We start from the raw sequence: 11015 nt of genomic DNA, 5'->3' as shown, positions 1-11015 counted from the left end.
CGGGTGCAGGGTCCCAAAGTTTTGGGCCATCCTTGACTGCTTTCCCAGGCCACAAGCAGGGAGCTGGATGGGATGTGGGGCCACTGGGATTAGAACCGGCGCCTATATGGGATCATGGTGCGTGCAAGGATAGGACCTTCAACACTACACTATCGCACCAGGTCCAAAAAATAAGTAATTCTTGTTAAAAAAAAAATCATGTACAGACATACAGATTATCTCAAAAGACATCACTACTGCCTCTCTAGCAGGAGGCAGATACTAAGATTCTCCCGGAAGGCTTTTCAAACTCATATTCCCAAACTCTACGTGGTTAAGGAGACAGCTAGGGGTGGGGAGCGGGTACGGGCAACTGCACATACATTTTTATCAAAGGCTTCCCTAGCAGTCCCTTGTGCAGCTGGGATGGGGGCCACTGACTTGGAGCCACAGAGAAATACAGTTAGGAGGGGGAACTATAACGAGGAGCTCATTCTGTGTCCAGCTAAGGTGAGGCTCTGAGAAGGCACTCGCTTGGGATCCCACTGTGAGAGGGATGGTGAGGACCTGAGCCCATGGCTGTGGGCTCCTGGCCCAGTCGCCCCTTTCTCTTTCCAAGTGAGAGAAGATACTGTCTCTCACTGGGATTGCAGGATTTGTTTGATTTTCTCTTCCCACGTCTCTATTTCCTGATGTTTCTGTAAAAGTATGAGTTGCTTTTGGCACATGATGAAAGAATTCTATGAAAGGCATTACAGCTGGCATCACACACACAGGGCAGTACTTCTTGCCCCTACAAAGACAGGTTCTGTTAGGGACACTGGCTCTGACTGAGGGTCATCCAATTCTTTTTTTTTTTTAAGATTTATTTATTATTATTTTATTGGATATAAAGATATACAGAGAGAAGGAGCTACAGAAAGATCTTCTGTCTGCTGGTTCACTTCCCAGGCAGCTGCAACGGCCAGAGCTGAGCCAATCTGAAGTCAGGAGCCCGGAGCCTTTACTGGGTCTCCCATACAGGTACAGGGTCCCAAGGCTTTGGTTCATTCTCGGCTGCTTTCCTAGGCCACAAGCAGGGAGCTGGATGGGACTAGAACCAGCGCCCATGTGGGATCCCAGTGCATGCAAGGCAAGAACTTTAGCCACTAGGCTACCATGCCAGGCCTGTGTCACCCAGTTCTTAGCACCAAACCCAGGGTCCTAATGCCCCAGGTCTGGCTCACTCAAGGGGAGCAGATGCCAATGGGGGAGAGGCTGACTCGAGAGAAGAGGTACCCAGGGCATTGGCTCTTAAGCCACCAGGAAGCCCCATTAGGGACAATGGGGACCTGGCCAAGGCTCAGCTCAAACTCCTCTCCAGTGATTATCAGGGAATTAATCAATGAAACAGCACAGGATCAGAAAGGGAGCGCAGAAGGACATAAGCCTCCTGCAGGCAGGCACTGGGGCTGTTTGGTGCTTGTAGCTACACATCACAATAGTGCTTCACACACGGAAGTATTAAGTTAATATTTATTAGTCAAATGCATGAATGAAGGCACTAATGGTAGGAGGAAAGGAAGGAGACAGCAAATGTTTCAATGGAGAAAAATAGTAACTTCTTTTAAGATTTATTTATTGTTATTGGAAAGTCAGATTTATAGAGAGGAAGAGAAACAGAGAGATCTTCCATCTGCTGGCTCACTCCCGAAGTGGGTACAAATGGCTAGATCTGACCCGATTTGAAGCCAGATAGGCTGAGTCACATATAACACATACGCTACAAGCTGTGCCTCCGCTCATATTCACCAGTGTGGCTGGCAGCAGAATGTGGATGGTATTGGACTTTTTAGAGTTGCTTATCAGGGACGTCCTAGCAGAGCTCATCCAAGGACAGAGAAGGGAGACGGATGCAGCCCACCACCCTTGCCGCATGCCCAGTGAACAGGCCAGCTGAAGTCCAGGTGCTTGGAGTCATCACCTGATCCCCCTCAGGATGCACATTAGCAGGAAGCAGGATTGCAAGTGGAGGCAGAGCGAGCCCTCCAGTGTGCAGTGTGGGGGGGGAGGGGGGTCCCAGGTGGCAGCTTAATCCACTGCCTTCCTTGAGTCTTTTTAAATTTTAAAAATGTACTGGTTTTTTTTTTTAAGCTTTAAACATGTATTACTCTTTGCATTAGAAAACTAATTTAAAAGATGAAAATAATTACATAGCTAATTTTTGCACACTGGCCACAAATCCATGGCAGTGTACTCCGCATTTGACCCAATGGTTAAGGTGCTGTTTCAGTGCTTGTTTCAAATCCTGCCTTCTCTGCTTTGAGTCCATCTTCCTGCTAACATGCACCTGAGGAAACAGCAAATGACGCCTCAAGTACTTGTGTCCTTGCTACCTCTGCGGGAGACTCAGAGTGAGTTCAGGCTCTTGGCTCCAGCCTTGCCCAGTTCTGGCAGTTCTGAGACTCTGAGGGCGTGAACCAGTGGATGGAAGATCTCTATTTCTGCCACTCTGCCTTTCACATAGAAATAAGGAAGGCTCATTCTCATGTCGACCCTCCAGCTCCTTCGCAGAGGTGAACAACGGCTCCTGGGTGTCTTTTTTCCCCATAATCACATCCATGGATCTGGGGGTGCGGAGGAGGGCCTTCTGCTCGAGCTGCTTCAGTCTGAACCCACAGACCCCAGACAGTCCGTGACAGCAGCATTACTCAAAGGCTGGTCTGGGACGGCTCCCAACAGACTCACCTGTTGGGGACTCACTTTAATGAATGCAGAATCTCAGGGTTCACAGCACAGAATCTGCATTCTGACAAAGTGCCCCTGTGAAATTCTGAGAGGTGTGGGCCTGACTCACCAAGCACAGCCTAGAGGGAGGTCCACAGTGCTCCGGGTCCAAACTCCAGCCCCTGGCATGGAGTGAGTCACCCCCTCACCCCACCCAGCTCCTGGGCAAGCATCCTAAGAATCTTCCTAAGAAGAAATAAGCCCTCTGTGTGTGTTCCAGTCAGGTTTTATAAGCCCCAGTAATGTTTAGGAGTTTCTTCATATTAAACTTATATGTTCCGGGCCCGGCGCGGTGGCGCAAGTGGTTAAGTCCTCGCCTTACACGCCCGGGATCCCATATGGGTGCCGGTTCTAATCCCAGCAGCCCCGCTTCCCTTCCAGCTCCCTTCCTGTGGCCTGGGAAAGCAGTCGAGGACGGCCCAAAGCTTTGGGAGCCTGCACCCGTGTGGGAGACCCAGAAGAGGCTCCTGGCTTCAGATCGGCATAGTATCGACCGTTGCGGCTCACTTGGGGAGTGAATCATCGGACGGAAGATCTTCCTCTCTGTCTCTCCTCTCTGTATATCCGCCTTTCCAATAAAAAAATAATAAAAATAAATCTTTAAAAAAAAATAAAAAAACTTATATGTTCCTCATTAGCTTATTACTAAACATTTTTTTTAAAGATTTATTTTATTTTTATTGCAAAGTCAGATATACAGAGAGGAAAATCTTCCACCCGATGATTCACTCCCCAAGTGACCACAATGGCTGGTGCTGCACTGATCCGAAGCCAGCAGCCAGGAACTTCCTCCAGGTCTCCCACACAGGTGCAGGGTCCCAAAGCTTTGGGCCATCCTCCACTGCTTTCCCGGGCCACAAGCAGGGAGCTGGATGGGATGTGGAGCTGCTGGGATTAGAACTGGCACCCATATGAGATCTTGGTGCATGCAACGCGAGGACTTTAGCTGCTCGGCCACCATGCCAGACCCTATTACTACACATTTTACTATATATATTTTTAAAGTTATATTTTTTAGAAAGGATTTTTTATTGGAAAGGCAGGTAAAAAGAGAGAAGGAGATACAGAAAGATCTTCTGTCTATTGGTTCATTCCCCAGGTGGCTACAATAACGGGAGCTAAACTGATCTCAAGCCAGCAGCCAGGAGCCTATTCTGGGTCTCATATGCAAGTGCAGGATGCCATGGCCTTGGACCATCCTCTACTACTTCCCCAGGTTATAAGCAGGCAGCTGGATGGAAGTGGGAGCAGTGTGGAGACAAATTGGCACTCTTATGGGATCCAGTCAGATGCAAGGCAGAGATTTAGCTGCTAGACTATTGCAGCGGGCCCTTAATATTTGTTTTTTAATTTCCAATTTCGTATTGTTTGAAGCCTGTAGAAAAGTTACAAATACTACAATGAATATCCCCACACCTAGAGTCACCCGTTGCTGACATTTTGCCATATGTACTATTTCTTTTTAAAACCAGTTTGTTTTCCTTTAAAGGCAGAGTAATAGAGATCTTACACACACACACCCCTGTCACACAGGCGTGCCTGTGACTGCTAGGGAAGGCCAGTCTGCAGCCAGGCACCCGGAATTCCGTTCACGTCTCCTACCCCGCTCCTTGAGCCAGCGCCTTTGAGGGGTGCATTAGAAATTCAGAGCAGAAGCAGAGGAGTTGGGCTGAAACCTGGTTCTCGATGCGGGACACAGACATCCAAAGTGGTGACTGAACCACTGCACCAAACCCTGGCTCTTCTCTCTTTGCTTTAAAAATATAAGTTTTTTTTTTTAACCATTTGAGAGTCCAGTGCAGAAGTCATGACACTTTGTTTCTAAAGATCAGCATCGTCTCCCAAGAATGGGGACATTCTCCTATATAACTGCAATGTAATCCTTGTAGGGAATTTATCATTGGCACTTTAATACATAACTTATACTTGGACTTTCTAAAATTGCAGACAAAGGAGAGACTTTATTGGCCAAGTGAACAAGTAAATGTGAAAAGGAAGGGGAATGTAATCGGCAAGGCTAAGTGGATTCTTTCTTCAGTACAGAAATTAAAAGCTGGGAATCATGGGCCCGGCGCAGTGGCTTAACAGCTAAAGTTCTCACCTTGAATGCGCTGGGATCCCATATCCCAGTTCTAATCCTGGCAGCCCCGCTTCCCATCCAGCTCCCTGCTTGTGGCCTGGGAAAGCAGTGGAGGACAGCCCAAAGCCTTGAGACCCTGCACCCGCGTGGGTGACTCAGAAGAAGCTCCTGACCCTTGTTTTCAGCTCGGCTCCGACCATCGCGATCCCTTGGGGAGTGAATCATCAGATGGAAGATCTTCCTCTCTGTCTCTCCTCCTCTCTGTATACCTGAATTTCCAATAAAAATAAATAAATCTTAAAAAAAAAAAAATAACCGGGCCCGGCGCAGTGGCGCAGTGGTTAAGGTCCTCGCCTTGCACGCCAGGGATCCCATATGGGCGTAGGTTCTATCCCGGCAGCCCTGCTTCCCATCCAGCTCCCTGCTTGTGGCCCGGGAAAGCAGTCGAGGACGGCCCAAAGCTTTGGGACCCTGCACCTGCGTGGGAGACCCTGAGGAGGCTCCTGGCTTCGGATCTGCATAGCATCGGCCGTTGTGCTCACTTGGGAAGTGAATCATGGGACAGAAGATCTTCCTCTCTGTCTCTCCTCTCTGTATATCTGCCTTTCCAATAAAAAAAATAATAAAAATAAATCTTTAAAAGAAAAATAACCACCCAGATTTTGAAATCTGAGAAGGTGCTCTAACTAAACCTGGAGACAAGACTGCTAAAAGAAATATGCAATTCTTCATTAAACCCTGGATGAAGAAAATGGAAAAATAGCTATAAAAGGCATTACTGGGGTGAACACTTTGGCACAGCAGGTTAGTTAAGCTGTTGCTTGGGACTTCCACATCCCATATTTTGGGGTTAAGTCCCCCCTCCCTGCTAATACATCCTGGGAAGCACCAGATGATGACACAAGTGCTTGGTCCCCTGCCCTCCATGTAAGAGACCGACTGAGTTCTGGGCGCTCACCTGTGGTAAGCATTTGGGGATTGGCCAGGGGCTGAAAGATTCCTCCTTGTTTTTTCCCAACTCCATGACATCCCATTTTTCACCTGTAAATGTGCATACTTTCTACAAGAAGACTGCCAATAAGACAAAGGGGGAGCTTTAACTGCCACAAGTACTTATGGTTAGAGGTCAGAAGTTACAGATTCTGTCTGTCTGGGGCACAAACGTCTCCTTGGAACCTCAGACAGTACTTCTGCCCCCTCCTTTCACAGAAGAAGCAGAAGGCCAAACAAAGGTCACCTCTAAGGCTCCAACTTCACACTTTTCTGCATCTCTGACTTCTCCCTTCTAATTCAGGCACAACCTGAGCTGCAGGACCTTCAACGGCTCTCCCTGCCAGGGGTGTGGTGGCACGTAGGAGCTGGCCAGAACACAGGGGACACGGAGCTTCTAGGGGCCCAGGCTGTCCTTACCCATGGGTCTCTCACGCTGGTCCCTCAGCGACTTTCCACTGTCTCTTCACCCTGCCTTGGGGATGAACAGTACAATCTAAGAACACCCTAGATGCTCTGACGTTCTTCAGTGAATAGAAAGGCCCAGTAGCTCTTAAGAGCTGAGGTGGGTCCTTGCACACAGTCACATTACCTGACAGGTCTTAGTGGGGAACCGATGTACTCTCCTGGAACCCCTTCAGTAATGCTCCATGATTAGCATCCCTGCTTTCACTTTATACGTCTTGAAAACTGATGCCGTTAGGACTGGCAGCATGTGCCACGTGGCTCCTAACTCCTCTGACCACACCACATTGTAATCAAGGAAAACCCTATGTAGAGTTCCATTTCAAATAACTTGCTATAATGTCCAAATTGCTTGCCATTGGAGACCTGTGGCTAAACTACTGGCATGTTGCAGCTGGTAATGTGTGCCACAGCAGGTTCATTTGCCACCTGAGGCAAATTCCAAATTCCCATATTAGAATGCTGGTTTGAGGGTCCAGCACGGTAGCCTAGTGGTTGATGTCCTTGCCTTGCATGTACTGTGATGCCATATGGCTGCCAGTTTGTATCTCAGCTGCTCTACTTCCCTTCTGGCTCCCTGCTTGTGGCCCGAGAAAACAGTGGAGGACAGCCCAAAGCCTTGGGACCCTGCACCCAAGTGGGAGACTTGAAAGCAGCTCCTCGCTCCTGGCTTTGGATTGGCTTACCTTTGGCCATTGCAGCCACTTTGGGAGTGAACCAGTGGATGGAAGATCTTTGTTTCTCCTTCTCTCTATAAATCTGACTTTCCAATAAAAATAACTAAATCTTAAAAAAAAAAAAAAAGAAAGAATGCTGTTTTGAGTCCTGGCTGCTCCACTTGCGGTCCAGCTCCCTGCTAATGCACCTGGAAAGCGATGGAAGCAGGGACAAGTGCGTGGGCCTTTTCACCCTTGGGAGAGACCCAGATCGAATTCCAGAATCCAGTTTTTGGCTTAGCCCAGCCTGGCTGTTGAGACCATTTGAGAGGTAAAGCAGCAAATACGAGATTCCCTTGCTCTCCTCTCTGTTTCTCCCCCCTTTGTCTCTTGTTCAAATAATTGTTTAAAGTAGGGGCATGTTTATGAGAAGAGGCATTTCCCCCTTGAACTTAACTGTTGTGAGGTGTTTCCATGTACTGTATGGCACCTAAATCAGTAGACGGTGGTTTGTAAGTGCTTTGGGATGTGGGTCTGCTGAAAAATCAGACAAATAATCTGGTCCCTGCCATCACCAGGTAGCACAACCAAGTACATGCTGAGCAGGCAACAGGGTGTCCCAGGCTAAACCTTCACTGCGAAGCATCAGAAGTGCGGGCTCCCATTTCCCTGTGAGTCTGTGAAGCTGACTGAGGCTGGCTGGTGACAGAAGCAACAGTAGGGTCTGAGCAAGCCAGGCACGTGTTGGATGTGTGTGTGTGTAGGGGTGCTTCTAGAAGGAAGGGACACTCCCTTGGCCAACAGCAAGGTGTCAAAACGCCATGGCAGTACGGAGAAGGTCCCCCTGACACGGGCATCCCAGCTGGGATCCAACTGGGATATGGTGCAAGTCTCATCAAGAAGGTAATCCCACACAGTGTAGGAAAGGGCATCCTTCTAGCGGATGTAATAAGCCAGACAGGGGCTGGGAGGAAGGGCGGAGTGAGCAGGGCTCACATGCGGTGGTGGTGGTGGTGAGAACAGCATGATGTCAGGGCCTGAGTGCGGGAGGAAGGTGCATTCAGGTGGAGGGAGCGGTGTTGGGAGGGTGGCTCCCTGGGGAGGTTGGTCAAATGAACACACACACACACATAAGGCAAATATAGATATGGCTCATAAGAACAACGTTTGTCACCCTGAGAAAGAGAGTGAGCTCCAGGGCCGTACTGGGATCAGAGGTGTTGGTGTGAACTTGTGGTTTTCATATTCATCAAGCTTTAGCTAAACATGAAAAAGCTAGAACTAGAAACATGCATGGAGCTCTCTCCACTGAGAAGATCCGAGAACAGCGCCGACTGATAGCCAGAAGCACGCCCTGTACTCAGGTGTGGTTTCTTTCTTCCTTTTTTAAATATTTAGTTATTTTTGTTTGAAAGGCAGATTTACAAATAGAAGGACAGAGAGAGACAGAGAGAGAAAGAGATCTTGCATCTGTTGGTTCACTCTCCAAATGGCTACAATGGCCAGAACTGAGCTGATCTAAGTCCAAGGGCCAGGAGCCAGGAGCCTCCTCTGGGTCTTCCATGTGGTTGCAGGGTCCCAAGGCCCTGTGCCATCCTCTGCTACTTTTCCAAAAGTGGAGCAGGCAGGACACAAACCAGTGCTCATGTAGAATTCTGGCATTTGCAGGTGGAAGATTAGCCTGTTGAGAAACTGTGCTGGCCCCAGGTGGTAGTTTCTAAATAGAAGAACTGAGGCTTCTAGGAGATACTACTGCATCAGAAGGGTGTAACATGAGCCCTGAACACCTTACTGTAACAGAAAGCCAGGATGCCAGGGACCCTGTCGAATGAACACAGGAGCCAGCCCAAAGGGTACACCCTGCCTGAAGCTGGGACATTTGTGCAGCAAAAGAAAGTGATGGTAACATCATGCACTTATACAGATAGGAGAACTAGATTGAATATTTGATGAGGAATGGGTTACTCACATAGTTTCCCTTGTATGTTTTGCAAGAGAAAATGAGTAACTGAATAGTAGAGAAGCCAGGCAGAAACCACACCAATCAAATGATCAAAGTGAGCATGACACTGCGCTGCACTGCGGGCTGTCATGGGCTTGCTACACGAGGCACTGACACTGCAGCATCAGCCACGTGATGCTGCTGACGATGGGGTGTACTCCAATCCTAAACACAATCCAAATGTGGGACATGCTACAAAACAACTGGACCATACTATACAGAAGTCAACTATGAGGTCCTGACGCAGTCGCCTAGCAGCTAAAGTCCTCGCTTGCACATGCTGGGATCCCATATGGGCGCTGGTTTTAATCCTGGCAGCCCTGCTTCCTGTCCAGCTCCCTGCTTGTGGCCTGGGAAAGCAGTGGAGGACAGCTCAAGGCCTTGAGACCCCGCACCCATGTGGGAGACTGGGAAGAGGCTCTGGGTTCCTGGCTCCAGATCGGCTCAGCTCCAACCATTGTGACCAGTTGGGGAGTGAATCATCGGACAGAAGATCTTTCTCTCTGTTTCTCCTCTTCTCTGTATATCTGACTTTTCAATAAAAATATAATAATTTAAAAAAACCAGCTATGAACATGTTTCTCTCTCCCTTTATCCATTCATCTAATTCATTCTGCTTCTCCAGAAAGCCCTGAGTAATGCACTTTCACTGCCCCAGGAATGTCTCCTGTGGGGGCTGCTTGCTTCCTGCCATCACTGCTGTGGGCACCAGGGGGTGTAGCATTTAGTAAGCACCTGGGCAAGGCCTATACTGTCTTTCCTGCCGTGTCCCTGCCTGCAGAGGACCTATTTCTCTCAAATACCAGCAACTCCTGAGTGGGGACCATTGATTGACACCCCAGGATTTTGCCACATCTACTGCCAATAGGTGCTCACACATAAGAGCAAGGCCAAGCCCAAGGTCACACAGCTTAGTTACAAGGCAGCACCTTGAGTCAGCCCCAGTTCTGAGCCCAAAGTCCATGCTCTTCTATCAGGCCACGCAGTCTGCTGGATGGTAAGGCAGACTTTTTATAGCAGAGTAATGAATGAAGGCTTACTCGGAAGCCGAAAATTCTTGGGCACCTGTTTGATCAACTGAGTTACATTCTAATTCAGTTTTGAACAGTGAGCATTTTGCATTTGAATTGATGGCTTTGTGCCATGTATATCAGCAGAAATAAAGTCCTTACCCAGGACCAGTCAATGGAGTTTCTGGGCTGATAGCTTGTTTGGTCGCAGGTGGTGGTGATTTTTCCTGAGATAATTAGGTTGGAAAGGCCCTGGACAGGTGTCGAGAGAAGGGCTGGAGTCTGGCTATTTTAAATAACCAGCACATGGACTTGGGCAACCCAGTGACCTTCTTTTAAAATGGGGATAGGTGGGTCTGGCGTGACAGCCTAGTGGCTAAATCCTTGCATTGCATGCACTGAGATTTCATACGGGCTGTGGTTTGTATCCCAGCTGCTCCACTTCCCATCCAGCTCCCTGCTTGTGCCCTGGGAAAGCAGTGGAGGACAGCCCAAAGCTTTGGGACCCTGCACCCACGTGGGGAACCTGGAAGAAACTCCTGGCTCCTGGCTTCAGATCAGCTCAGCTCCGGCTGTTGTGGCTACTTTGAGGAGTGAGCTAGTGGAAGATCTTAATCTCTGTAAATCTGACTTTCCAATAATTTTAAAAAATGGGGGTAGGGGGCTCTTTCTGTCATCCTTCCGTGCTGTCACAATGGTGCACGGAAATGTCCTGGTTGATGCCCGAAGAGCATCAGCAATGCCAAGAGAGGCAAACACCAGGTGCTCATCAGTGTCCAAAGCCAACATCTGCTTCCTCGCTGTGATGATGAGGCACGGCTATACCAGCGAGTTTGAAATCATTGATGATCTCAGAGCTGGGAAAATTGTTGTGAACTTCACAGGCAGGTTAAACAAGTGTGGAGTATCGGTCCCAGATTGGGCATACAGCTGAAAGATCTAGAAAATGGCGGAATAATCTTCCATCATGCCTCTCGGTTTCAATGAACTGACAACTCCAACTGGCATCGTGAACCATGAAAAAAGACCAAACAACAGGAGGGAAAATCCCAGGATTCTTTTTCTAG

General features: G+C 48.6%; 1 pseudogene; it reads left to right on the top strand.

The window, feature by feature from the left end:
- The first annotated feature begins 10642 nt into the window (after positions 1 to 10642).
- On the top strand, positions 10643 to 11015 carry LOC121167625 (annotated as a pseudogene).

The sequence above is a fragment of the Ochotona curzoniae genome, unplaced genomic scaffold, assembly GCF_017591425.1.
Source record: "Ochotona curzoniae isolate NIBS_2020 unplaced genomic scaffold, NIBS_Ocur_1.0 patch401, whole genome shotgun sequence".
In the NCBI taxonomy this organism is placed as follows: Eukaryota; Metazoa; Chordata; class Mammalia; order Lagomorpha; family Ochotonidae; genus Ochotona; species Ochotona curzoniae.
Note: the sequence above shows the minus strand (reverse complement) of the source record. Positions and strands in the feature narration are given on the sequence as shown.